This window comes from Passer domesticus, chromosome 7 (assembly GCF_036417665.1).
Source record: "Passer domesticus isolate bPasDom1 chromosome 7, bPasDom1.hap1, whole genome shotgun sequence".
Classification (NCBI taxonomy): Eukaryota; Metazoa; Chordata; class Aves; order Passeriformes; family Passeridae; genus Passer; species Passer domesticus.
In genome coordinates this window covers 60473895-60496276 of record NC_087480.1, presented here as the reverse complement: position 1 = coordinate 60496276, position 22382 = coordinate 60473895, and the positions used below count along the sequence as shown (strand labels likewise).

At 43.7% G+C, this 22382-nt stretch overlaps 1 long non-coding RNA gene across 1 annotated transcript in view; it reads left to right on the top strand.

The window, feature by feature from the left end:
• The first annotated feature begins 1005 nt into the window (after positions 1–1005).
• Positions 1006–22382, top strand: part of LOC135305443 (uncharacterized) — a 162823-nt gene continuing 141446 nt past the window's right edge. The window contains exons 1-2 of the long non-coding RNA XR_010366616.1: positions 1006–1225; positions 1925–2021. This is a non-coding gene — a long non-coding RNA (uncharacterized LOC135305443). The remainder of the gene's footprint in view (positions 1226–1924; positions 2022–22382) is intronic.

Below are 22382 nucleotides of genomic sequence, written 5' to 3'. Positions count from 1 at the left end.
CTTTGTTTTGTGAGGAAATGTTAGTCAAAGCAGGTCACTGAGGGAAGCTGACTGACCAAACACACACTGGGGAAGCCCTGGGAAGATGGAGATGTTGTACCGATGAGAAAGATTTCAGAGAAGGTCACTCACTTTGCCAGCATGAAATTTGGCCTTACTTTTGTTATGGTAATTGAAGCTGTTGACATTAAGCTCACAATAAAATCTCATAGCAGCAGCAGCAGCACAACAGACTCCTTGTACCAACAGGGGGGACTATTTGCAATTTCTTCCGCTTGCAGCCTCTTAATTTTTTTAATTTGAAAATTCCGGTGCTAACGTGACCGAAATTATCACTGATGACTTTTTGCAGTGACACAAAGGGTTCTGTTTCTGCCCAAGATGCTGGAACAGGCTCCCTAGAGAATGGACACAGCCCCAAGGCTTCCAGAGCTCCAGGAGTGTCTGGACAAAACCCTCAAGAGTACACAGAGTGGGATTGTCGGGGTGTCTGTGCAGGGGTGGGATTTGGGCACAATGATCATTGTGGATATCTTCCAATTTAGGATATTCTGTGGTTCTAGGGTTCTAATCCATGGACTTGCATGGCCTCACTCTGCTGGAGAATGAAGAGCACAGGACTGCTCGTGGGTTTGGCTCCTTTGCTGTGGCTGCCAACAACCCTGGAAGCAGACCAGCTGATCCAGATAGCCTGGAGTATTCTGCTGCTGCTGCTGTAACCGAGCTTTCTGTGGAGAATCCACTGAATTTCATGGGTTAAACCCTCAGGAGATGGTGTGGACACAGAGGACGCCATGTCTGCCTGCCTGCAGGAGCAAACTGGGCAGCAAGGAATATTTCCCATGTTATTCCTGCCTCAGCACATGGTCACACCGGTCCCGGAGCAGGGATGGCAAAGAAGCCAGTGCAGGAGTAGGTGTGGGATAAACCCTTCACCATCTCCGGCCCCAGGTCCCTCACGCGCTGTGAGGCAGCGGGGAGGCGGGAAAACGGAGAGGCGGGAAAGCGGAGAGGCGGGAAAGTGGAGAGGTGAGAAAATACTTCCCTCACACACAATCTTCATCTGCCATCAGTCTGTTGTGAGCAATCCTGTGTGAGAACATGACCCCCACACAGTCTCGCTGTCCTGAGGGGAGGAGAAAGGCTGAGAGAAGCTGAGGAGAGGCAGGCGCCATGTTGGGCGCCTGAGGGTGCGTGAGGAGACAGCCGGCCATGGCTGCTCCAGGTAGGTTTGCCCATTTCCTGGTGGAATCAAAGAGTCTGGGTGGGAAGGGACCCTCAAGGATCATCTAGTCCAACTTCTGAACCTGCACAGACACCTAACAATCCCATCTTGTGCCTAAGAGCATTGTCCAAACGCTCCAGGAATTGTAACCGGGATGAGTCTCCCCTCAGCCTCCTGAACAGACCAAGAGCCCTCAGCCTCTCCTCACACGGCTTCCCCTCATGGCCCCTCGCCATTTTGTTGCCCTCCTTGGACACTTTCAAATGGTTTAATGTCTTTCTGGTGGAGCCTGGCTGGCTGTGCAGGTTGGTGCAGTGACTGGCAGAGGTGCCCTCAGAGAGCTGACTGCCCTGAGCTGGGAGATGCTTTGACATTCCAATATGGGGCCTGACTGTGTGGCCCCACAGAGTGCCGGGTGTGAGGGGGATTCTCCTCCTCCGAAGTGAGATGAAGCTACAAACAGAATTAATCCAGACTAAAACCCACTGTCCACCACTTCAAACTTCCACACAGGGTTTTTTACTGTCACAGTCAGCTTGGTGGAGAGTCAGGGCTGTGGAATAAATTAAAAAACCATAGAAGAGGCTGCTATCAGCAGGAGCAGCCTTTGGGGCTATTCCGACTTCACATAAAGCTGGACTAAATCTTGCAAAATGAAGTATCCATGTAAAAACCTTAATTCTGCTTTCCTTGTTTCAGGTTGTGCACAACCTCAGAACTGTACTGCTGTTTTTTGCTTCAGAGGTCACCTCAATGTCTTCCTCTCTTAATGGCAGCCCAAGGAAAGCTGACACAGGTAGTGTACACAATTCCTATCAGATTCATATCTGATATGGAGCTCTATGTTTTAATTTCCTTAATTTTTTAATGACTGAATGCATTTTACAAGTGTGACTCTCTTGCTTATGAAAATAATTTAATGCTGGTACACTGACAAAGAAATGGAAAACACTATCAAACTCCATTCTGGATGATTCCAATAGTATTTCTAATGAACACAAAGTAGTCTTATTTTCTTAAGATGTTGGGCATCGAACATGAAGGGTCAAGAGAATAAGTTGCAGAGCCACAGGTTTATAAATTTGAAGTCTTTAAAAAGCTTTCCTTTGAAATTTAAGTGATAAATCTTTGTCCAACACATTGTAAACATATTTACTATGTTCCTTCCAGTATCAAACACAGTTGAGTGGGAATGCATCCATTATATTTGGTGTTAATGGAAGTGAGGTATTCAGTGCTTCATTTGACTGAATCCAGGAGAAAAATGTGCTTCCTCAAGCTAAACTCCCACTCATCTGCCTGGAAATTGAAGGCCAAGTGCCTTTTAAGTCCCATGTAAAATCTATCTGTAATATTTCTCACTGCACCCATTTAAATACTTTTTATACTATTAAGATGCACATTTGGCAGGGAGAAGGAAATGAACTCAGGGAAAAATATTAAGATTTGGCTGAGCTGTAAACTCTATATCAGGAATTGGTCCAAACTTTGATTTTGCCCTTTTTAAACCACAAAACTGGACTTAGATTTTCAGATTCTGAGGCTCAGCTTGGCGTGATATTTCAGAGTTCTCAAAAATCCTACCCAGCTCCTCAGGTTGGAAAAACCCTTGGAGGAGATGCTGGCACAGCTTGAGTTAGAGTGAGAGCTAAAGAACCAGAGGAACTTCCCAGACACTGCAGTCACATTCACCGAGTGATTGTAGTTTAAACTCCTGCAGTCTCTTTCCTGAGTCTCATCCTTAAAAGGTGTCAGCTAAAAAAGGTTATTCTACCTACAGAATGAGCAAAGGACTTTGGAGACTGCAGAGACTTGGGGAAAGATGAAACTCATAGACAAGAGAGGAAAAAGAAAGGTCAAAAGGGGAAAGGAGGGAGGAAAATGGCTACTGAAAAAAGACAAAAAAATCCCTGGAAATGTTCCCACCCCCACCCAGCATCCTGGCTCCAGCTCTGTGTCAAGCAATTTCTTTGGAAAAAGAGTCAGTCCGAGTACATTGCTGCTCAAGCCCGAGTGAGTGCGTTATAAAAATGGAGAGTAGCATGTAAATCATTCATGGGGACGGGGAAATAAATAACCCTTTATGCCCATATAAATACTTATCAGATGTTCATAAGGGGAATTTACATGGAGTTTTATTCAGTACTGTCAGCCATTCCTCTGTCTTCCATCATTCCTGCCGTGAAGACAATTCAAAATATGGTGGTGGAGAGAGCAACCTCTCCACCAGCGGATCCGCAGCACATCATGAGGAAAGCTCTGAACTTGCCCTCAGTGCTGCTGTTATTTTTATTATGGCTCTCAGCCGAGTGAGATCATTCTTCCTGGTTTGCCTCCCAAGAAATAATGGGAAGCAGTATGTTTAGCCAGTGGATTGATTCAGTGATCTATTAGTATAATCCTGACTTTGCCAATCATCTACTGGGTGACTGCAGGCGAATCACGTCACTTCTTTTGTCCCTCTGTTTCCTCTCTGACCTTCTGCCTGTCCTGTTTATTTGGACTGTAAGTTATTGAGGGCAAGGGCTGCCTCTTGCTGTTTGTGTGGACCGACCATGTCTGCTGCTCTGGGACCTCTGCGAGGCTCCATCTCCAAGTGGTGCTGCATGTAAATAACAACATTCAGCTCCTCCTCTGGAGGTCACAGAAAGAGAAGGAGTTGGCAGTTGTACAAACTGGTGGCAAAATAGAAGGACATCAGGAAAAAGAGCCCCTGCCATGAGCTTTTTTTTTTTGCTGGTGCTAAACAGGCACAGAGCAGAAAGGTATTCCCTGTCCCACAGTTAATGGTGTGAGGCCACTTTGGCCATCATGAGCTGCCCAGGGGGCTCAGCACCAGGATTCATGACTTAGGAACTTTCTGAACATCAGGGACTGAGCTGTACACAGAAAAGAGGCAGATCCATGCCTTGGGGCAAATGGAAAGAGACTTATTTGGTCCAAAATCAGCCCAAATTATGTGGTGTTTTATTGCATCTGCTGTGAGCAAGGAACTCCTGTGGGCCAGTGGAAAACTGGCACCCCAGCCTTGGGTTGTTCAGCGGAGCCCTCGGGTTACAGCCATAATTCCCAGAAGGATTAGGTTGGAAATTCTTTTGGGTTTTGGGAGCTCCTTGTAATGGTGAGATCCACACCTGTCACCAGGGCTACACCAGAGATGTTTGTCATCAATGGCAATGCTGCCTTTTCCCAAGGCTCCTTTAAATCACCACTTTGGTTTGAAGTCTCTCTTCTAGGTTCAGGAGTGACGCCAGCATAAGGTAAGTTTTGGTTGTACTTGGACTATTCCTCATGGACACTGTTGAAAACTTGATAATTTTTTTCATATATGGCTTTATTTTTGATAGGCCTGATGTTTTTTCTGAGCTATTTCAAACACCAGATTCTGGAAATCTCTGAAAGTGCCTCTGTTCTGTTTTGGTGGAGATCAGCAATGGAGATGGGCTGTGAATCCCACAGTACAGCCTGGGATTGTCTTTGCCTGACTGATTCCTTTCTAGTCCCTGGAAAACACAGTCTAAAATATGAAAAGAAGGGGATGACCCTGCATTTTTCTCCATAGCTTTTAATATGAAGCTTCTCACATGATTTTTTCATCATTTTGCTGTGTTTATGTAATTCAGTCTCTTCTTTCACAGACTATTATTAACTAACAGTTATTATTAACTAACAGTTAAGATCAATTTTGTTTATTTGGATCATTCAACTCAGTTATCATTTACTTGCAATTCTGAAAATGAAATTTGACCCATCAGGAACAAAAACATACGTTATGTCCCTTTATTAAAAATGAAATACGAAACTTGAAATGATAGATGTTGTTTGATATTCTCCTGATGGGATGATTTATTAAAATTGGAGCTAGGGGTGTTCAGAGGTAAAGGAATCTTCTGAAATCATAGGGTGTAAGTATATTATAGAGCAATAATTTGGGTAATGTTATAAACCTGCTGAATGGGAATTTATGGAAGCAGATCCTACTAGTTTTAATGGCAGTAACAAGCATAAATTCCTGTGCAAGAAGATTAAACTGAACTCTCCAGTTTTAATTATTGGTGACATCACTTTTTTATTTGTCATGTGTCCTTCTTGGTAGGGGAGCCTCAGTACAACTCTTCAGGCAGACTGGCAAGCAAAAGTTTGTGAGAGCAGCCAATGCCTCTCCTTTTTTGAAAACCACCTCCAAATTGCATGTGTTTGTTTTATTACCCATCCTCCACTAGTCTTGCTCAGAGCCTGTATTTTTAACACTAAGAAATACTGCAAAATGAAACTCTGGCTTGGTGAGCTGCCCCATCAATTGCCACAGCACCTGAGGTCCTCCACGAGGCACCACCAGCTCACGAAGGTGCTGTTCACACTGGACTGAGAAAAAAGGACCTACCCAGCTTGTAAACCTGGGCTAATTCTAGAAAATAACATAGGGAAACATCCTCAGCTGACATAAATCAGAACTATCCCAGGGAAAAACCTAAGTCAGCTTATTAATTCATTTGAATTTTATGGTGTTACCCTTATTTCTGCCAGATGACAGTCTGCTCCATCACTTCTGCCATTGCCAAAGACTGACAGTAGTTAAAAGCTGACACATTTTTATCTGTATGTATATACATATGTGTGTGTACTACATGTTCTGTGAAGGAAACAGAGTCAAACACTTGGAAAGAACTGGTTTGGAAGTTAAAGCCAAATTAAGCTTGAAATCCAAACATTGATTAAATGATAAAAGGTTAGATAAATAACTCTTAAATTAATTGTGTGACTATATGCATATATGTGTCTTTTATTTCTTGATGTGTTTCCTTATAATACCTTTGCTTAATACCAGAGATAATTATTGCCTTTTTCTGAAATCTGTGTATTTTCAGTTTTTGCAGAATGGTAAATCAGACAGGAACATAAAATACAGGGGTTAAATAAAAAAAATAAGTACCTGAATTCAAAAGTAGTAAGATCATTGCTTTGAAATTAGAAGAGATTCATCTAAGTAAAAGTAAAAACTGTGACTAAGGACTATGAAAATATAAAGGGATTGACATATGTGGTAATAGGGCAATTAAATCCTTAGCTTTTTCACTGTGATGATTTTATAGCATCTTCTTGCTGTTGCCAGTTTGGAAGCTGCCAGCAAATATTTTCTTAATTGCAAAAGGAGACAATATGTGTCCCACTGTTTCATTCATAACATTTGATTAAGTTAAAGAGGCTGCACTTCTATCTGGGAGAACAAAGAGTTGGTGATGGAAATAGCAAAGACACATTGTGCGTTTGAAAAAAGATCCCAGGAACAAATGATTAACCAGAAATTTTACAGGGGAAAAAAAAAGTCTACTTGTCTTGACAGAATAGCCTGATCCTGTAATAAACCCTCCCAAAGTCAACAGTTCATAAAGTCTTTTGTTCTAGTAAAAGGGTCTTTAATTTTTAACACAAACTCACACTTTGGTATGCATGAGCTTAAGTAAAATTAGAAGACATGTATATAATAGGATTTAATGGATTATCATCTGCATTTTCCAAAGATGTCAGCTTCTCTCGGCTCTGATGGAGTAGCACTTAATGTAAATTTAATTTGAAGTGATGTATGGAGGGCTTGAGGTGGTACTCTGTGATTCCCTAACTGCCTGGAGAGGCTCTGTGGGTAGCATCTGGATTTGGCTGCTCCACATGCCCAGCAGCATCTACTAACTAGGATTAATGAGGTGGCCTGTTCACCAGTGATCCAAAGGAGGTATGCTACATTTACTCCCAACAATATGAATAGGAGGGCCAGTTTCCTTTGGGGGCACACTGTTTGATGAAACTTAATGATGGTCTCGATATTAGGTGTAATAAATATACTGTATAGAAAGCACTTTTGCTTTGTCAGATTTAAATGTTATTTAATCATAAAATGGTGTTTGGCTTAGCAGGGCTGAGTTAAAGCTCATAATGGCCTCAGATGACATCTTTAAAGCTAATATTTTGCCTAAGTTGGGAAATGAAGTACCAACTCAAAAGATCTAGTATTTACCTTTGAGACAATTAATTTTTTTTTTCAGTTTGGGGAAGAGAGAGAGGAAATCTCTGCTTGTTTGCAAAGTTGTGAGGCGGTCTTTAAAAATATCTTTGCTCTTACCTCAATGTGTTTGTGTAGAAATCAACAGCTATTAACTTTTAGGCAAAACTTCTCTGTGTGGTCTCAGCCTCATTTACGCGTCAGAATTGTATTTTGCCTTTGTGTCTAACTGAGCATTGAATGAATTCTCAGCTAATTTCAAATTCCCTTTGTCATCATGGTTTTCAGCCAAAAGTCTATAATAAATGGTCAGAAGATGAGCTGAGACTGAATGAATAGTGAGTGGTATTCATCAGCCAAACATAGAGTCCAGATCCAATTATATGTATTCATTAAGTGATAATGATATCATGGTCTTTAACTAGGAAGAAAAGAGTGTAATTGAATAATAACAGTTGTACAATCCCAGCGGAACACACTTTCCATCCCAGCACAGCGACCCTCGGGGATGATGCAGAATTGATGGAATTCTATTACTCTTTGATAGATTTATTATGAAGGGCTGAGTGGACTTGCTACTCCACTTTGTCACTCACACTAATCAGTATCGTAAGGCCCCGAGCGTGCAGGCTTTTGTATCCCTTTGACAAAGACAAGGTTAGGGGAGGATGACAGACACCCAGACCTTTACAAACCCATACCGCAAGATGAAATGGGCCAGCTGAGCTCTGAGCTGGGACAGAATTTTAATTTGTTTATCAATGGCTCACATGTGCAACACCATAAGGATATTTGTCAGAGGAGTAACACTGAAGCTAAACTCTTTTGTTTGGCAAGTGGAGCTTGGAAAAATATTTATTGAACTGTAAAAAACAGGGTAAATGAAAGGAAGGTGAAAAGTCTAAATGGAGTGGAAAATAACTTGCATTACTGTGCATAAAGTATGAGGAGGACGGGTATCTTTGTCTATTTTTGTTTGTTCCTGTTGAAGGAAATTTGCTCACAAACTACAGTCTGATCTCTCCTTGATTTAGATTCTGGGGGGGACTCAGACAAAACACAAGTGGGCAAAATGAATTTCAAGTGTTGCTTTTTATTGCTGTTTATTTATAAGAAGCTTCCAGTTCAGACAGATGGATTGCTCTCCTGCTTTTTCACTATTAAAAACCCAGCAAAGTAAATAAAATACCCTGGCCTTAAAAGCTGGAACTTGTAAATACAGTCTTGGATTTATAAAAACAATCTTGTATGTGTTCAAGCGTGGCTGTTTCTCCTATCCATCGTTCCCATTCAAATGCAGGCAATGGGCTCTGTCAGCATGGTCAGTAGCTATCAGAGCCCTCTGGATTCAGGGAAACAGACAATTTGTTGTACTTCTGATCCCAACAGGAGCTGCAACCAACATTGGCATAAACAAGGCAGTGCATAGGAGCCTGCTGCCAGGGTTTGTTTTTTGTCAGTGTTGTTGAATGATAGATATTTCCATCCTTTTCTTCTCTCTGAATTGCTTTCCCTTGGCTTTTTTTAGCGTGGCATTCTGCATTCTAAGAGGCACTTGACAATTCAGTGTCTGGGTTCGGCGTCCCTGTCCATAAAAACAAGGAAGTTGAGTGGTGCTGTGTCCTGTGTGGAATTGCCATGCCACTGCCTCTGTCCCTGGCTGGGATTTGTGTCAGAGGCAGCACAGTCAGCTGTGACCACAGCAGTGCCTGAGCTGGCGTTCACTGTGGGCAACGAGGAGCAGGGATACCAGTGACCAGAGCAGAAAACACTCAGGACAACCTCAGTTTCCCACATGGTGTGCTGTGGATTCTCTCTGTAGGGCTCTTTTCCCACAGAAGCTCTTTTCCCCCCTCTCCAGCCAGAGGCACAATTGTGGGGCTGTGGCTGTGGAGCTTGGTGGCCCTGCTGGGTACATGTCAGCCAGCTCAAGGTGCATCTGGAGCCTGGGAGCACCTGCCCACGCTGCTTGTTACCTTGCCAACAAACCAGCGAAGGGAAGATGACCCAGGTCTGACCATATGCAGCAATCACAGCTCAGAGCTGCTGGCTGGCTGGTGCTCAGGTCCTGTGCCCAGGCACAAGCCTGAGCTGGTATCAGCACAGCTACTGAGTGTTTTATGGTTTGTCTCTCTTCTTCCCTCTGTATAAGTAATTCTGAGGCCAGGCACTGGATCCTTGCTCTCTTCCAGGACCTGCCACATCCATAAACTCTGTGCTTACTGGGGTTCACTGAATTTATTTGGTTAAGGTGCCAGGGAGTGAGTGAATATTTCAGAACTGAAAATGACTGTGCTACAAATCAGACCCCCGTGACAACAGCCCTTCCCTTGCACAGTACAGCCTTGTGCCTGCTTTTGGGTTGGATGCTGACAGCTTTCCCATACAGGCACTTTTTTTCCTTCTTCATCTTGCACAGTCATGGGCACGATGAACAGATGGCAGCGTTTTGCATCTGCTTTGCAAGAGGAAGCCCTGAAAATTCTGCAAATGGAGCACAAGAAGGGTAATCCTTTTCAGTGCCAAGTGTTGTGATGACAGCATGGAATCTCACAAGCCTCCGCTGCCTCTCCCAGGGGCTGCCACAACTGTCCGGGAGCAGCACCGCCTGCCCGGCCCTGCTTTGCTGCCCTTCCTCGGTGCCTGGCGATCAACAGGCGCAGGGGGTGTGCCCAGCACCGCTCCCTAGGGACGGTCCCCGCGGAGCAGATGTCACCAGCAGCCTCCTGCTGCCCGCGCAGGTACCCCCGCGGTGTCTGCCCAAAGACCCCACCACCCTGCACGGGCTCGGTGCCTCCAGCCTGGTGGGCACAGGCCAAGGGAATGGGGTGGAGCCGGGCACTCCGAGCAGCAGGAGTGGCACAGCGTCCTTCCCTCGGGGGCAGGAGCAGATCCTGCTGAGAGGGGAGCTCACTCTCTGCTGCCAGGAGGAGCCGATGGGTTGGGTCTCTTGGCACTTACACCGCTGAGGTCAGTGGAGCTCTCCTGATACTCACTGCTGGAGCTGAAGGCAGAATCAGCCCCCCGCGGTTTGCAGAGGTTTCAGTCCAGGCAGAATTCACCTCTGGATACAGATGGACTCACACACAGGCCAGCAGGGGTCATTCAGCTGCATGTTCTTTCATGGCAGAAATCAAAATAATGATTTTTTTTTGACCAGATTTTTGTTACAGATGACATCAAGCTCCTTGAGGAGCAAGGATTAATGTTCCTAGGAAAGTCCAGCTGTAGGGAACAATCTGTTCCTTTGGGATATCCACGGTGTTGTAGTGGAGGAGCCCCAGCCCTGTTGGCATGGCTGGTCCAGCCTCCTCATGCTGCAGCTGAGTGAGGTGGATGTCTGCAGTTCTGCCAGCAAAATGGTGTGGAACCTGCTCCTGTGCTTGTCCTGGGATTTACTTCCCACAAGACAGTACAGTGTACACTAGCTGACTTATCTGTGAACCATGGAAACATTTTGAAAAGGTAAAGCAGACAGTACACTGAAGAATCATTTGTCACAAGTAATTGCAGGCAGTCAGAAAGAGCAGGGAGAGTATATGAATCATGACGTAAAAACAGTGAAGGGCAGGCATTTAGTCTGGTCTGTGGCTATAAGTGCAGTGACACAGGTTAGTCCTGGCATGATATACAAATGTTATGTGCAGAGGGACAAGTACAATGAATAAAGAATCCCCGTTTTCTCATTATCTCATGCAGCAGAGAGGTTTTTTACTTCACACATAACTCATAACTTTTAGTAGGCAGGAGATGGCTACATTGAATTAGTGGGAACATTTTGTTTCCTGAATTTAAATATTCTCCCTGTGACAATTTATTTCTAGTGTAAAATCCTGGTAGGATGCAGAGAGACAGGGAAATTAGCCTGAGCAGCCATTTCAGCTGGCCAGCGCTGGGCACCACAGACCCACCAGCACCAGAGTCTGGCAACTTGACTGTGGCAATCCTGACAGACCATCAGGGAAAAATATTGATCAGGTTTGGCAATTTCCTGGGCTATAAACAGGGGAAGAGCTCTAAATAAGGAGCATTAGGGGAAAAAAAATAGTGTAAAGAATTAGAAACAAACAAACAAGACAGGACTTTTTTTTTTTTACACTTTTGCTTCATAAATGGATGTTTCCATTCTGAAATATTAAAAATAACAAAATCCATGCAACTTAAATAAGGAGAGATGTGTATTTGGATGTAGAAGGAAACCTATCATTGGAAAGGGAACAGCTGAGTGAGTAATCATGTACAACGCTATTGCTTATGAATTTGTTATAAAGGTAGACAGGAGTGGGAACTTCTCAGGTCTGCTTCAGGAATTTATTATTTATGGGCAAACACATGCATGATACATAATAACTTTTAGTCGTTCTGTAATTCTCCCCTCTCAGACATCTCAAAATTATCTGTAAATGCAGGTAGAGTTATCAGCTCCTTTTCAGAGGCTGGCCAGCAGCTGTCCTTGAGGAATGGCTGGGTTGAAGTGCAAATGTAGGACCTCAGAGTTCCATTGCAGAACTGGACAAAACATCTGTGAGTGGGGGATAAATTGATTTTTCTCACTCCAGTTTTGCATCAAGGTAACTCAAGGGGTTGGCATTTCTGGTTCACAGTTCAATTTGGATTTAATCAAAGCAGTTGTCACCAGTGTTCTCCCCCATAAAAAGGTGACAGACAATTTTCAGCCTAAAAAATTTGCATAATCTTGTGAGTAACAAAAAATATTTTGAAGTGTCCACAACCTATCAAAAATAAATTGTATTGGGTAGTGGAATAAGAAATTAATGGCTGAGTTTGATCATGGAGCAGTCCATCAGCTTTCCCCTTTCTGCTGACAGCCACTTGTCCTGGTGAGTCCTGTAAATGAGCAGCCCAAGCTGAAAGGTTTCATTTTCAAAGGAAAATGGGAAGAGAAAAAGTTCCCAGAAAGTTGAAATATCCTGGTTTGACATTTTCAGAGCAAAAAGTGGAAATTTCAAATGTTGAAATTACTTTTCATTTCAAATATTCAAATTCTGTATTATATTTGAATGTTGTTAAGAGATAAAAAGGTCAAATTCTAAAAGGCCATGTTAGAATTATTGTTTCAATTTTGCACTGAAACTATTTCCCATGTTGTACAAATTTTCCTTCATTGAAAATTTCAGGTTTCATTTCTGATCGTAACAAAGACAAATGTTCAAACTTCAAAATCCTCTGCTCAGTTCTTCTCTCTTTTTCCTCAGAATGTTTCTCAGCTTCAGTGAGAAGTCCAGTGGAATCAGCCAGGAATTTAAGAATTTTTAGGAACCAAAAAATGTTCTTAAACCAAGCCATGAATTAGGCTTTTTTGGGATTCACAAACAGAATTGATGAATTAGAACTTTCTGCTGGATAAAATAATAAATAGATCGTAAGCTTCAATGAGCCAGACAAGGAAAAAACCCAAACAGTCCCTATTTTTCCTCAAGTTTTTTTTTTCCTATATATTAAAAAAAAAAAAAAAAGAAAAAAAAAAGAAAAAAAAAGAGCCAAGGATCTTTCTAGATGTATTTGTGTATGTTTATTTTCTAAAGGTCAATTTTTTTTTCTTTTTGCTAATTACCAGGCTTCCATTCCCAGTCTTGACATTACAGACATCAGTCCCTACAGTTGTACCTCTGGGGTTGGCTGTCATCTCACCTGTCCTCTCTCACGAAATGTGGATTTTCCTGGTTCTGATCTTTGCTGTAGTTGGGTTATTATCTGGTTATTTCTATCTTGGCTTACCGCAGTGGGGCAAATCTGCAAAAGATCCCAACTCTGAGCGTCAGTGGAACTGAAACCTCACCTTCATCTGGGGCTGCATTCAGCACAACTTCTGTAATCCATTTGGTTTTTTTCCCTTCTCCTCCATGCCGTGTTTCTCCTTTGTCAAGCAGTTGCAGTAGCCACCTTTGAAGTGAAGGATCAAGCTCCAAATCTTACTGTTTTACAAGGGAAAAGAGATTTGGAATGTCAGGTCTTTTTCAGCCTTAACAATAACATCACTGCCAGCAACTCTATAACAAGGACTGTTATACTCCCACTCCTACTTAGTGGCAGAAATTGGGCTGCTTTATGTTCCTGCTCAGACATTTCCATTCATCTCTGCCTTGCTTTTAATGGCCCAATCTGTACCGCTCTCGTTAGTCAGTGTTTACGTTCATGGTCCATTTGGGTGGAACGATTTCTCACCTGAGAGCTGCACAGCCACTCTTCTGCTTGGGCTTTGTGCATTTTGTGCTGGAATTGGCTATGGGTGGCCTCGTGTCTTAAGGTATTGGTGGGTGTCTGGGTTTGAAAAGACAGGTGTCTGCTAAGGAAGGCAGGAGTGAAATGGAAAAACCCCCGGCCTCCAAATTATGATTTTTAAACTAAGAGGTTCTCGGGCAAAGATATGAGAATAGGAATAACAGTTCTTTATTAGGAAAATTAAAATACAAATGTAATAGTACAAACAAACAAAAAACAAACCGCTGTCAGTCAGAATACAACCTGACCCCCTGTGGGCCAGGGGGTGGCACAGTCCCATCCCAGGGTGGCTCAGCCCTCCTGCAGTGCCAGCTGTGCTTCTGCTGGAGCAGGGATCCTGCACAAGGGGGGAGCTTTCCTCTGGAGCTCCAGGGGGCTGGAGATGGGAATGCAGGGCAGGGGAAAGCTGCTCCTCTGGGAATGCAGGGCAGGGGAAAGCTGCTCCTGTGGGAACGCAGGGCAGGGGAAAGCTGCTCCTGTGGGAATGCAGGGCAGGGGAAAGCTGCTCCTGTGGGAATGCAGGGCAGGGGAAAGCTGCTCCTGGGGGAATGCAGGGCAGGGGAAAGCTGCTCCTGTGGGAATGCAGGGGACAGGAAAGCTGCTCCTGTGGGAATGCAGGGCAGGGGAAAGCTGCTCCTGTGGGAATGCAGGGGACAGGAAAGCTGCTCCTGTGGGAATGCAGGGCAGGGGAAAGCTGCTCCTCTGGCAATGCAGGGCAGGGGAAAGCTGCTCCTGTGGGAACGCAGGGCAGGGGAAAGCTGCTCCTGTGGGAATGCAGGGCGGGGGAAAGCTGCTCCTGTGGGAATGCAGGGCAGGGGAAAGCTGCTCCTCTGGGAATGCAGGGCAGGGGAAAGCTGCTCCTGGGAGAATACAGGGCAGGGGAAAGCTGCTCCTCTGGCAATGCAGGGCAGGAGAAAGCTGCTCCTGGGAGAATACAGGGCAGGGGAAAGCTGCTCCTCTGGCAATGCAGGGCAGGGGAAAGCTGCTCCTCTGGCAATGCAGGGGGCAGAGGCTGCTGTGCTGTTCCAGGCTCAGATTGTATCCAGGTAGGAATGCTTGGCTCCTCCCCTGGGTGGAGCATCTCCCAATGGGATGATGGAATTTTGTCACCATGCAGGGACACTCATTGGCCATGAACAGCAGATAATTAACAATTAATGGCCCATTAACAGCAGATATCTCCTGGAGGGAGGATGGGGTGTGGGAGAGATCAAGAAACTGCCCCATGAACAGAGATAGCTGCCCCAGCTCTGACAGATGGCAATAGAATCACACCCAGCTACACCTGAGACAGTGGTGTAAGGGTTGAGTGCTGTTGAGGCAGCCCCAGCCTGGCTGGCACAGGATGAGGGGTACGGGCAGGTCCTGTAGCTCAGCACTGTACCCTGATTGTGGAAGGGTCCCTGAGTGTACTCGGAGTGAGCCTTTCCCTCCAGGATTGTCTCCCTTCTCTCCCTTCAGAGAGAATTCTGTGAGTAATCTAGACACATAAATAGATGAAGATTTTACTGGGTGTCAGATCATCCTGTTTTTTCAGGATTCTAGGAAAAGAAAAAAGGGATGAAAAATTACTTTCTGAGCTTATTATAATGTACAAATGAGGCATAATCTCAATTGGTTTGGGCATGGCACTAATGATGCCAAGGTTGTGGGATCCATCCCTGTACAGGCAACTCACTCAAGATCCTTGTGGGTTCCTTCCAGCTCAGAATATTCTCTGAATCTTCTTATCCCGAGTCTTCCTTTTCATCTGTGGAGTTTGCCAGACTCCAATGAACCTGAAGAAAGAAGTTAATACTTTTATTGTCAACAAATAGAGGTGATTTTTGAAGACAATCAGAACACAATGATTTACCCACCAAAGGGTGTCTGAACCAGGCACCTGTGACATGCAAGTGTAACCATAAACACTGAGCAACTGAGACTAAGATTTTTTGTTAAAATCTTAGTGAACAGCTGTTAATTCAAAATTATTTGGGTTTGGATTTTATTTGATGTTATTTTTTGGGGGGGTAATTTAGCTGTTTTTAAATTGAAGCTGGTTTAAATTGTGCATCTCAGCTGCTGATTTAATTTAAATTTAATAAGAGTTATTATAGAATAATTAGATACCAAAGAACTAATAAGAATATATTTAAATTTACTGGTGATACTACACACTGATAAACACACTCTTAATAATTGATTGATCTTTAATCACACAACATTTTTGTGAAACTTTCATTAACTATGATTCAGATATAATTTAAACTGAATCAAAAAGATTCTCAGATATCTATTACTGTAGAACAGCAATTTATCTTGCCAATGTGTTCTGGGGAACAGAGAGGCTTTTCTACATCTCTGATCAGCACTTCACATATTTAATTTTCTGCTCACCATGTCCTTTAAGTGGCTTTATAATGCAAATAAGTTATAATAATGATATTATATTTTTCCATTAAGAGTTTGGATACCAAATATCAGCTTGTAAACTGTTTGTAGCTCCAAACCTAAAGCCCATGAACAAATCCCAACTTCAGTTAAGAACTTGGAGCATAGGCCCGGTTTTTAGGGAGCTGTTGATGTATTTGTGAGGGGCAGCCTGAAGGTACAGAGCAGAATTTCTCAGCCAGCCAAAGGGTCACAAAAGACTGAAATTTGAGAATGTTATCATAGTCTGAGGAAAAACCTCCTCTTAGCCTTCCGTTCTCTCATCCTGCATGCTTAAATATTCCCTGCCAGCTCTGTAAATCCTTGCACCCACCTCCTGTTTTTACCTTGGGACAGGTGTAGTATCATCCTGGAAGGATTTTATGCAGCATGAACCTCCCCGAGCCAGAACAGGTGTCAATGTCTAATTGTGTGTGCTTGTCCCTCCCATGTAACTTAACCTTGCAGCCAGCAAGTGTTTGTGTTAGAATCTCTTGGCACAGAGTCAAGGCATTGGGATGTTTTTAAGAATCCCTGGATCTGAATTCCTGTGAATTTAAGTCATCTCAGGATCAGAGGGGCTGCTCCAAGCAGAGCAGGTCTGGGTTGTGGTCGCTGCTTCCTCGGCAGGTTCAGCTCTCAGCCTCAGCTCCGAGAGCACAAGTGCTGCTGTACTGAGGCATTAACCAGCCCAGTCAGGAGAGCTGCTTCAGAGAGCCTGCCACTAAAACTCGTTAGGCTGATCAAATCATCAGCCAGCTCTGCACTAACCCGTGGCTACCTGGGCATTTGTGTTGGCTGCTCCAAGGGGGCCAAACCTCCAGTGGCTGCTGTGGGAGCAGGGAGGTGGTCCTGTGCCAGGTCACCCTTCCAACAGCATCCTTACCCCATCCTTCTGCACAGCACAGAGCAAATGTCCTGATCTCAGAGTGTCACACAGGCTGCCTGGTGTTTATCCTGCTGATCCCAAACTGGATTCTCTGTGCCAGACTGTCCTTGAAGTGAAGGGATAACTCATGTCCTGCACTGCCTTGTCACACATGATGAAGAGGGAATATCAGAGACAACAGAGTATTTGTTGTTCAAAAACTGGGAGGGTTGCTGAACTGCAGCAGGGGAAATTTGGAAGGTTTTAGCCTGTTTTCAAAATGATTTTATACATGACAAATGGTGGCATTTATAAGCTATTGGAGAGGGCCCTAAAATAAAAAGAGGTCAAAAACATGAAGACCAGCCAGGAAAGAGATCAGGAGGAAAGATATGAATAGCAAAGCCCTCCCTGAAATGCAGAGAAGTAACACAAGACAGCCAAGAACATTCCCACTGGTGGATTGTTTTTTGCTCTGACCCTTCTCAGAACATTTCATTTAGTTCTGCTGCTTCACAAAACTCTATTGTCACACAGCAAAAAAAGCAAAGGTCTCTAGAGCAGAACCTCACAGCTCAAGATGAAGCTTTGCTTTCAGAGGGGTTCCTCTGGCTCCCAAGACTCCCCAGCTGTGTGTGGAAAACCAGTACAGGCTCAACAAGAGCATCAAGGGATGGACAAGTAGCTGCCACTCCATAAACAGAATTTGGCCTTTTAGGTTTGGTGTTTTTATATCTAAGCCTTTAGTCTGAGAACCCCCAACATCCAGTGCACTTTCCATTTTTGCAGAATTACTTTTGAGGAGGGAATTACTGAAATGTCTTTGAAATCTAGATACTGTTAACAGGTTTTTAGTATAATAATTTTTACTTTTTTATTATTTTTTTCTACTTAAACAAGCATTTCAGATAGAACTGGCAACCTGATTGTGGTTAGAGAAGGGGCACTTCTCAGTCAGGGTATTCAGTACCTTCCTTTCTGTAGCTCTCCTGCCCTGGTGCCCGTAGAAATGCAAATAAACACTGTACAGGTGGCATGTGAGAGCCTGAAGTGTGAAAACAAGGCCTTGAAAACCTGGGGGACTACCCTTTGCTTCTGTTTTAGACAGCCCTGGCATCTTGGCTGTGACTGGATTATTACTTTCACTCTTGCTGCATTCTTATTGAGGTCTCAGTGAAATACATTTTTCACTTTCCCTTCGGAATAGCTGACACTATTGTGGTATCACAGTATGCTGCTAAACAGCTGATTCCTGCTCTCTGTGTGGGGCAGTATTCCTCAGGAATCCCAAATAAATCTTCAAATAGAGAATGCTGCCTAATGTCAGATTATCATTAGGAATACAGATCTGGAGCATCCATTATCAATGTCATAAATTGTCAATAATATGCCCGAGGTCCTTTAAAGTATAAACAAATCCTTTCACAAAGGGAAATCACTCTCTGGCACATGAACTGGCTGTGGACAGAGAACCATATCCATATCCCACAGTATTTTGTTGTTCTCAAGTGGATCCTATTTCCTCTGAGATTTGAGTGTGGTCTAAATGGCAACTTTCTGTAGTTTCCAAGACCTGTAACACTTTCTTCTCCCACTTTATTTTAACAACTCCAGTAGATCATGGTCTGCTGTGACTGGGAGGGTTGCAGCTTTGGGGTTTGTAAGCACAGCAAAACTTTGTTCACTGCTGGTTAGCACAGATGGAAGCAGAAGCAATCCAGAGCATGTCAAAAATTCCTCTCTCTCTTGCATGGATAAGCTTAATAAGGCAAACTTGTTGTTGAGGGAAGGCACTCAACTGCTTCCAGAAACAATTAGGAATTACACCAAACAAATAAGCCTTGGTGATTTGAGTTACTTGGGTGATCCACCTGATTCATCTGCTAAAAAAAGCATTTCCCTTAGTTATAGGCTTGTTATTATCTCACTGAGTTGGAGCAAAAGCTTGCAGAAAATCACTTCTCTTTATTAATTTTAAATGTTACAGTAGATGCTCATAAATACAATAAGACTGTTATGAGATGTGGGTCAGGCTTATGAAAATCAACAGAGAATTTGGATGCCCAGATGCTGAAGTCCAAAGGAGACCCTGATTTTTACCACAAAGTGCCAGCCTCTTTTTCTGAAAAGTAAATTTTAGTGGTGCATGGTGATACTGTGATTTGGCTGTTAGCCAAATTGGCTACTACTTTTTATTCTTCTCTAAAATAAGTTTTCCAAGCCCTTTATGCTGCATGAGATGTGATCAGTGCACAAAGTAGAAAGAGAAATTTGGAGTAATTTTTGCTTTGTGATCACAGAAGTCACCCTGGCTGTATGTTTTGTTATTAGGTCATACCTGCAGTTTTATAAGGCATATGATAATGGATTTATGTGGTTAATTTTTATTGTAGTTTATTTTTTGTTAAATATATATTGTATTAATATATATACAAAGACAAAGGAAGGGCAAATGAAAATCCTGTTGTCTGACCAACAGAATTCTGCTGCCAACTCTGTGAGCATTGCTTGAGAGACCAGAGACTGAAAATGATGTTATACAGCCATAATTCAACTTTAATCTACTTTAAAGAAACAAGCCACTTGATTTTGTGTTACAGGAAAATAACCCCCAACCCTACATTCAAAGGATATTGTGGTGAGAGAGTTCTGCAGGAAAAAAAAAAAAAAAAGATAATGGTTTTAATTATGTTATCTCTAAGTGCTGTGCTGTAATATAAAATGGAGCTAAATTAGAGTTGTTTGATGCAAACTTAATTCTGGTGTTCTTGAATGGGAGTGTTGGAGTTGATGACTTTAAAGCTGATTTTATTAGCTGTGTGGTTTCCTGGCTGTTACATAGACAAACAGGGTCCAGCTGGAAAAATCTTGTATGAAACAGAGTATAACTGCCTCCTGTTTGTCCCAGGAGCTGGTACCTTTGGGTTCACCACAGTGACTTGGAATTTGAGTTCATGGCCATGAGTCACACTTTGCCACTGGATTTCACAGGCTCTTTCTGCAAGTAGAGGAATTGTGACATTCAAGAAGCCTGCATTCCCTCATGTTTCAAACTATGGTCAGTCTTTTCCCCAGTTTTCTCATGCCAGTCCAGACACTTTTCTACTTTAGGTTTTCTTCTTGGATCAGTCTCTCCCAAACATTTCTTGCTTCTAATCCACTACTCCCTCCTTCCCCCTCTGCATTGTCCCAGCTCTTTGTGCTTATTCAGAAATTTCCTCTAATTCAATCTCAGTTTCTCTCTAAACCTCATCATCTCAGCTAATAAAGTTCCTCATCATCTGTCAGTCGCCCCTGATTTCCCACCTGTTTCTTCCAGTCCTGCATCCCCTGGGCCACTCCTTTCTGCCAGCTCCTCCAAGATTTCCTCTCTGTCCTGCTCTGTCCTCCTCCACGGTGCCCCTCTCTGCCAGCCACAGCTTTTGCTGCCTGGGTGCTGGGAAGCAAATTGTGATGGTAGAGGAAGGAGAGAGTGAAACTTGGAACTGACTTCATGAGACTGGATTTCAGCTTTCAGGGTGTCTTTTTATTTCTGTGCTTTAGTGTTGGCCTGGCATCAAACATTTAATGTTTCTGACCTATAAATATAGTTCAGGAGAGGGTGAAAACGCGGCCGTGTAAACTGTCAGTGAGGAGAAGGCTTGGGGGAGATTCCTCCCCCGGCCGGAGCTGTGATCTGGGCGCTAACCAGGAGGTGGGGATGTTCCATGGGAGGATGGAGCAGGGAATCCGCGCAGGGACCCGCTCAGCGCTGCTGCTGCTCCAGCGAGGAGCAGGGGAGGGGGAAACAGAGGGCAGAGTGGGCAGCAGGCGAGAAAATCCCCAGTCTGTTCACACCTCATGTTTTTTAAAATTTTCTTCATTTTCTGGCTCAAAACTTTGGATTGCCAGGAAATAGATAAGTAGTTTTGTAGCTCTGCAAAAGTGTCTGCAAAAATGGACACGGAGGTCTATAGGAGTCGGCAATGCCACCAGCGTTTCTCAAGGCCTGAGGGCTTCTGTCACCACTGCAATGTCTGCAGTGGTGCTGAGCCTTTCTGCAGAGCCGCATCCATAGCTGTGGGTTCAGCCAGTGCATTGCATCCCTTTTTCCAGCTGCAAGGATCCTGAAGTGCACCTGCATGGGGTGCCCTCTTTCAGCCTTGAAGGGAACCTAGCAGGAAGCCAGAGAGGGATTCTGACCTGGATCTGTAATGACTGGACAAGGAGCAGTGGGTACAAATTGAAAAAGGAGGAAATTTAGGTTAGATATTAGAAGGAAATCTTTTACTGTGAGAGTAGAACAGGTTGCCCAGTGGAAGCCTCATCTCTGGCAGTATTGAAAGCCAGGCTGGATCAAGCCTTGAGCAGCTTGGGAGGTGTCCCACTCATGGCAGGGGGGTTGGGACTAGATCATATTTAAGATCCATCCCAACCCCTTAACAGCCTATGATTCCATGGATTTGTGGATCAAATCATCACTGAGCACCCTCATGGGCCAACCCTTACCCAGGTGGGTGCTGACAAACTGGAACAGCTCAGCAGGGGCTGTGGGTGGGGGTGCTGGGGAGGCAGCCTGCCCTGGTGGAGCTTACATCCTCCCGTGGAGCATGCATCCTGCCCTGGAGCAGTGATAAAATATGCAGGAGGTGGCTGCTGTGTCCAGGGATGTGCTGCATGGAGACAGAGTGATTGGAGCCATTCCCCCAGCAAGCAGAATGCCAAGCACCCCCTTGCTCCTTGGACTTCTTTACCAACCAGATCCATTAAAGCCAAAGATAACCCAATTCCAAAGCAGCTCACCCCCAGTAACAATTCAGAGGACACATGGGATGAAAAAATAATGTAGCTAAAAAGTCATAAAAATGAAGCCTATTTGATTAGATCCAAACCAGTGGTATCAACTGATTTTGCTCATTTAACCTGTCTCCTGATCGCAGTACAGCCATCATTTAGCTGCAGGGTGGATGTGTTCATACTGAACTATTAATCTGTTTCAAAATGCCATAACATTTCCATGAAGAACTTCCTAATTTTTTTTTTCAGAAATTAAATGTCTGTTTAAAGTTCATTCCCTCCTGCTGCAACTAATTGAAATGAGATTTGGTTTATCTTTATGACATGAAAATGAGATTGAGTTTCATAATAATAACAATAATGATAACTCTATAGATTTTAGGACTAGCAGTTAATAATTATAGTAATATGTGGAGATTAGAAAAGAGTAATGCAGCATAAACAGTCCATTGTTATTTGTTGAGATATGGGATTAGATATCAATTCATACCATTTTTCTGATTTTGGATGTTTTCTGTTCTCATTGAATTTTAGACACGTGCATTAATTAATTTCACCCCAGTATCTGGTAGTTTAAGTAACCTTTTGTGAACTAGTGCTCAACCTAAACCTTTCTAAACATGGATTTTTAAAAGGCAAAATTCTTGAAAAGCAAAAAGCGGAGGAATATAAACATTAATCATCCGTCTGTCACCTCCGCTCTCCTGGGGTAAATGATCAGGAATTGGCCTTGGGGGTGACTGGAGCAATCTGAAGGTGAACCCGAAGTCCATCATTCCCAGCTGGTGCACTGGGCTGGGAAGGGACAGAAAGGATCTGGGCCTTGCCCAGACTCTGCTGGTGGTTTGCATGCCAGGGCA